Here is a 6,474-nt window from a genome sequence, read left to right on the forward strand (position 1 = left end):
CTGGGAGAACTCATCTACCCCTGGAAACACCACCAAGATCAACTGAGACCAGGGGAGAGAGGAGAGACAGAATAGAGAAGGGGGAGGCATAGGGGGGGAGACAAGAACACCAAGGTTGATGAGAGGAGGGGGATGGATAGGGGGAGAGACAGAATAGAGAAGGGGGAGGCATAGGGGGGGAGACAAGAACACCAAGGTTGATGAGAGAAGGGGGGGGTAGGGGGAGAGACAAGAACACCAAGGTTGATGAGAGGAGGGGGAGGGATAGGGGGAGAGACAAGAACACCAAGGTTGATGAGAGGAGGGGGGGGGGGGTAGGGGGAGAGACAAGAACACCAAGGTTGATGAGAGGAGGGGGGGGGGGGGGGGGTAGGGGGAGAGACAAGAACACCAAGGTTGATGAGAGGGGGGGGGGGGGGGTAGGGGGAGAGACAAGAACACCAAGGTTGATGAGAGGAGGGGGAGAGACAGAATAGAGAAGGGGGAGGGATATAGGGAGAGACAAGAACACCAAGGTTGATGAGAGGAGGGGGAGGGATAGGGGGAGAGACAAGAACACCAAGGTTGATGAGAGGAGGGGGGGGGGGGGGGGTAGGGGGAGAGACAAGAACACCAAGGTTGATGAGAGGAGGGGGAGAGACAGAATAGAGAAGGGGGGGTAGGGGGAGAGACAAGAACACCAAGGTTGATGAGAGGAGGGGGAGAGACAGAATAGAGAAGGGGGAGGGATATAGGGAGAGACAAGAACACCAAGGTTGATGAGAGGAGGGGGGATGGTGGGAGAGGATGTTAGTGTGAGAATGTTGGTGCTGCTGATGAGAGCTTGTAAAGGAGGTGTGTGTCTCCTTTTAAATCAGGTATTTAGGGCTGCTGGCACCCTTTTCCCTACATAGTGCACTACTTTGACCAGAGCTCTATGGGGCCCTGGTCAAAATTAGTGCACTATGTAGGGAATAGGGTGCCATTTGTGATGCTGTCTAAAGCATTTACTGCACTAATTACTCCTAGTCTTATTTAACTCCAGATGTATTTTATATTATAAGATTAAAATAAAACAGTCACAAATGTTAGAATGAATTGATTGTTTATACATTCCGACTAATGTTTAGCGAGATTGTGATTATTAGAACATTTGTCAATGAATTTATTTTTATTGAAAACATTCAGTATTTATTCTTAGTTTAGTATTCTAGATCATTTTTTACTCTGGTAATGTGCCATTTTCCCCCTGCTAACCTGCTAACCCCAAACCTACAGTACAGTATCTAACTGCCAGAGAAGTACTAGAATATAGAAGTACTTTATTTAGCATTACGTTTGAAAGATTCCCCTAACTTTCCCCAAATTCCCAGGTTTTCCCCAGAAATCCTAGTTAGAATATTCCCGGAATCTGGAGGGAATAAGCAAGAAACCAGGGAATCTTCCAACTGGGATTTCTGAAATACCAAATACCTTATTGAGAGCCTTTATTTTTACAATAACAACCTGGTATTATCCTGGTTTCTGTTCTTAGAACAAACTTTTTCCCCCTTTTAATTTCATAGACTGATTTTTGTGCCATAATGGAAGAAATAAGAAAACAATTGATTGTAAATCAGGACCATAGTTTGTCATATTGTCATGTTTGATTACACTTGATACTGTTGAGTGTTGACTACTACTCAAGTCGTTGAATGTACAACGTACCTAAATGTCCGGGGATGCGTCTCAAATGGCACGCTATAGACTAAATAGTGTACTACTTTTTGACTAGGGCTATATGGGACGTATCCCCAATGTCGCTTTCATAATAATAAAGTCCCAGTTGATTTGAAAAGGAGTAGCCTCATTGTTTTCCAGTTTAAAGAGAGAGAGAGAGAGAGAGAGAGAGAGAGAGATGGGGAGCTAGAAGGGTGTGGGATGAATTATATCCTACACCAGCACTGCTACAGCGTTGGTATAAATGTCTGCTCTAAAGGCAGCAGCAGGAACCGCTATGGATTGGACACACACAAACAACACTACACACACACAACACTACAACCACACCACACACCACCTTCTATTCCTTTGGGATCCCTCATAGTCAAGTATGATTCCCCTCCACAGTTCCTGGAGGGTTCCAGTCAGTGTGTGAGGATATGTATGTGGAGTGTCTGTTACACACCAGCTTCTGCACAGGGGTTAGTCAAGGACATTCCAATGACAAGGCAGGAACCTAGAGGAATGTGGGAGGCCTGTCCTGAAGCATCATACCAGAGCCCTGTTGGCCACACAAACACAACACAACAGACACACTGAGATTCAGATTGGTGATGGATAATCCAGGGTTAACATATATTATCTGCATCATCGTGATGATGATGATGGTTGGTATAATCCATTAGTAAAGTATCTTGAGTTTTTATCAAGCTAAAGCAGATTATTCCAATGGGAGTTATCGACCAAGTGCTTGGTTCATACAATATTGTTCCCATAGATTGTGTATCTGTCAGTAGTGTTTGTGTGAAATAGCTGTGTGTGCGTTTGCCTCATGGTTGTGAGTACATGCACATCATGGTGTCATAGTGTGTGTTTTATAGGTGTGTCTGGAGTCCTGTCATGGTGTGTGTGTGTGTGTGTGTGTGTCTGGAGTCCTGTCATGGTGTGTGTTTTATAGGTGTGTGTAACTCCAATGAATTTATCCTCTGCAGCAGAGGTAACCTTGGGTCTTCCTGTCCTTTCCTGTCCTCATGAGAGCCAGTTTCATCATAGCGCTTGAAGGTTTTTACGACTGCACTTTTTCCCGCATTGACTGACCTTCATGTCTTAATGAAATTAAATGATGGACTGTCATTTCTCTTTGCTTATTTGAGCTGTTCTTGCCATAATATGGACTTGGTCTTTCACTAATAGGGCTATCTTCTGTATTCCAACCCCTACCTTGTCACAACACAACTGATTGGCTCAAACACATTAAGAAGGAAAGAAATTCCACAAATGAACTTTTAAGAAGGATTTATTTAACACTTTGTTGGTTACTTCATGATTTATTGTATGTTATTTCATAGTTTTGATGTCTTCACTATTCTACAATGTAGAAAATAGTAAAAATAAAAAAAAAACCTTTAATGAATAGGTGTTCTAAAACTTTTCACTGGTAGTGTGTATATATATATATATATTTGTGTGTATATATATAAACAACAAATCTAACACAATTTAAAAATGTATCTTATAAAACAGTATAACAAATAATTTTGGTGCGGCAAGTAGCCTCGTGGTTAGAGTGTTGGACTACTAACCGAAAGGTTGCTGGATTGAATCCCCGAGCTGACAATCTGTCGTTCTGCTCTTGAACAAGGCAGTTAACCCACTGTTCCCCGGTAGGCCGTCATTGTAAATAGGAATTTGTTCTTAACTGACTTGCCTAGTTAAATAAATGTAAAATATATATATTTAAATAACAGAGACAACTTTATACACATGAGTATGCACATTTAAACAGAGATAGATACAGTAATGCTTCACAGGCCTCTAGGGTTTCGATTTGCTTTACCGGTTTTTCAGACGATGCAACATTTTCAAATTAAATACAATTTCTAAAATTAAGAATCTTGGCTTTTCTTTTAACCACTTGCATTTCTGTGTATAATATTTACCATACATAATGAAGAGATTATTCTATATACTTTGTTCTGATCTAAATCTTTATTTTCAAGCAAATGTAAAGCATCCTTATCGTGACGAACCCTGGCACCAGTTGATCTAAACATTCCATGTTCCATCCAAAAGATCTTAGTGCAAATACATTCAAATAATAAATATCTATGGCTGCATTTACACAGGCAGCCCAATTCAGAATTTATTTTCTCTAATTGGTATTTTGACCAATCAGATCAGCTCTGAAAAAGATCTGATGTGAAAAGATCTGATGTGATAGGTCAAAAGACCAATTAGTGGGGGGAAATCAGAATTGAGCTTCCTGTGTAAACGCAGCCTACAAGCTTCAATATGAGGTCCTAAACCGAGCATGAAAGTGCATCCTTGTAGATATGTGGGCTAACATAGTCAAAATGTTTGCCTTGGGGTAAGTTGAGCAGATGTAAATGTTTTCTTCCCAGGGTAATGCAAAGCATTATCGCTGGGATATGAAGTAACAACAGGGCCTGGCCTGTGTTAAAATTAAATATAGAAAAAGAAATAATAATGATTGTTTTTGGGTAATAAATATACACATGGTTTTAAAAAGGTAGTGGTAATATTGAATTCAGTACAGAAATTTGTAGGCAGCTTAATTTACCCTGTCAAGAGACTACTTTTCTTGGACAAGCTATGTTTTTAAAATTGTAATGTTTACATGAATTCTGTTTATGTCCAAGGATACACAATATCCTGAAATAATGACTGGAACGAACTACAAAAATCTCTGAAACTGGAAACACTTATCTCCCTCACTAGCTTTAAGCACCAGCTATCAGAGCAGCTCCCAGATCACTGCACCTGTACATAGCCCATCTATAATTTAGCCCAAACTACTACCTCTTCCCCTACTGTATTTATTTATTTTATTTATTATTTTGCTCCTTTGCACCATATTATTTATATTTTAACTTTGAACTTTCTTCAAATTACAAATCTACCATTCCAGTGTTTTACTTGCTATACTTTATTTACTTTGCCACCATGGCCTTTTTTGCCTTTACCTCCCTTATCTCATATCATTTGCTCACATTGTATATAGTCTTATTTGTTTTCTACTGTATTATTGACTGTATGTTTGTTTTACTCCATGTGTAACTCTGTGTTTTTGTATGTTGTCGAACTGCTTTGCTTTATCTTGGCCAGGTCGCAATTGTAAATGAGAACTTGTTCTCAACTTGCCTACCTGGTTAAATAAAGGTGAAATAAATAAAATAAATAAAAAATAGATATCTAAAAAATATTTGCCGGCGATACGGAAACCTATATCGGTCCACTAAGTGTGTGTATGTAGTGTGTGTATGTATATATATATATATATATATATATATATATATTATATTATTATATATTATTATAATATATATATATTATTTTCCATTTTTCAGGGGATGCTGCAGCACCCTCAGCACCGTGTCATGTGTGTGTGATTAATTCATTCAGTCATTCATTCATTAATTCGAGTATTTATCCGTGGGAGAGGAGAGAGGTAATGAGTCATGGATTTTCAAACAGGTTTGACACACATTCACACCCTCTGTCAACTGGCAGTATCCCACACAAAAGTGTTTGTTAAGGTTACTTCCGTGTCATTTGTTTCAACATTTATGACGTTACTAGTATTACTATATTTTCCCATTGTTTTTTATACATTTTTGGTTTGAGCCAGTGCTTTAATCCATTCTATTATCTGATTATCATTGAAGGCATTCGATTAATCTGTCCGGGGCGCCCGATAAGGCGTGTTTTGCACCGGGTGAAAGTTGATTGCATTCGTTTTAGAACCGGGCTGCCTCCCAGGCGTGAGCCAGGTACCCCAATCAAAGCCCATGGCGAAATCGTCTCAAAACAAAAGTGACATAATTAAGCTCGTGGAGTAATGTGTAGGATTATGTCTTATGACATGAAAAAGCGATTGCTTTTGATATAAACGCTGTATCTACCTTCCCAATGAAAACTAATTTGAAAAATGCAAAACATATATTTTTATTGGAAAGAGATGTATGTTTCTGGACGATGCACCATGCTGCCTTGTTGACAACACGACCGAGCAGCGCAGATTACCGTTCCATTTGAGAAGGACGCTCCTCCTTCACTGCTTTTGTTCCGTTTACATCACGGGTCATAGACCAGTGATCAGTACGATCAGCATAGTCGAATCTGTCCATTATCTCAGTCACTTCCACACTCTCGATGTGTTGTTGACAGATTTTATGATTGATTTTTCTGATAGCCAATCGCATCATTCTGTACGTATGTGTATCCAATCAGAGGCTGGCAAGGGCGGAGCGGGAACCTCGAGCGCCAGACTGTGCAGTGCCTATCTGTCAGCTACAGTGTGTTATCGCGAATCTGATTGAGCGTGAAGGAAAACATGTATGATTTTACAAACTGAGATTTTCAAATGCTTGGACTTGGACTAAAACCTTATATCTCAAATTGTGCTTTTGGACCCACGAGAAAATACGGCAAGCTGCAAGTTCTGGATAGAACCAAGGCAAGGAAAAGGTCGGGAAGTTACGGATCTTTGTTGTCCGGACAAGAGAGAGGGGCCCGATTTCAGAGCAGCCAGTCTCGGGTGAAGTTAGCTAGCAATCGCTACTAAGGAAGCCAGCATTGTAAACCAGTTAGGAAGAGGATAGTCCAGTTCTCTACAGGTTACGAGATTACTCGTACAATTATTACCTTTAAGAATGAAAGCTCTGGGAAACTGATACATAGGGTATGTTATTTAATTCGGATGTTGACCTCTGTCGTTGATTTGACTTGACACTTGTCAACTAACCACGAATATCTAGCGAACTAGCATTACCA

This window comes from Salmo trutta, unplaced genomic scaffold (assembly GCF_901001165.1).
Source record: "Salmo trutta unplaced genomic scaffold, fSalTru1.1, whole genome shotgun sequence".
In the NCBI taxonomy this organism is placed as follows: Eukaryota; Metazoa; Chordata; class Actinopteri; order Salmoniformes; family Salmonidae; genus Salmo; species Salmo trutta.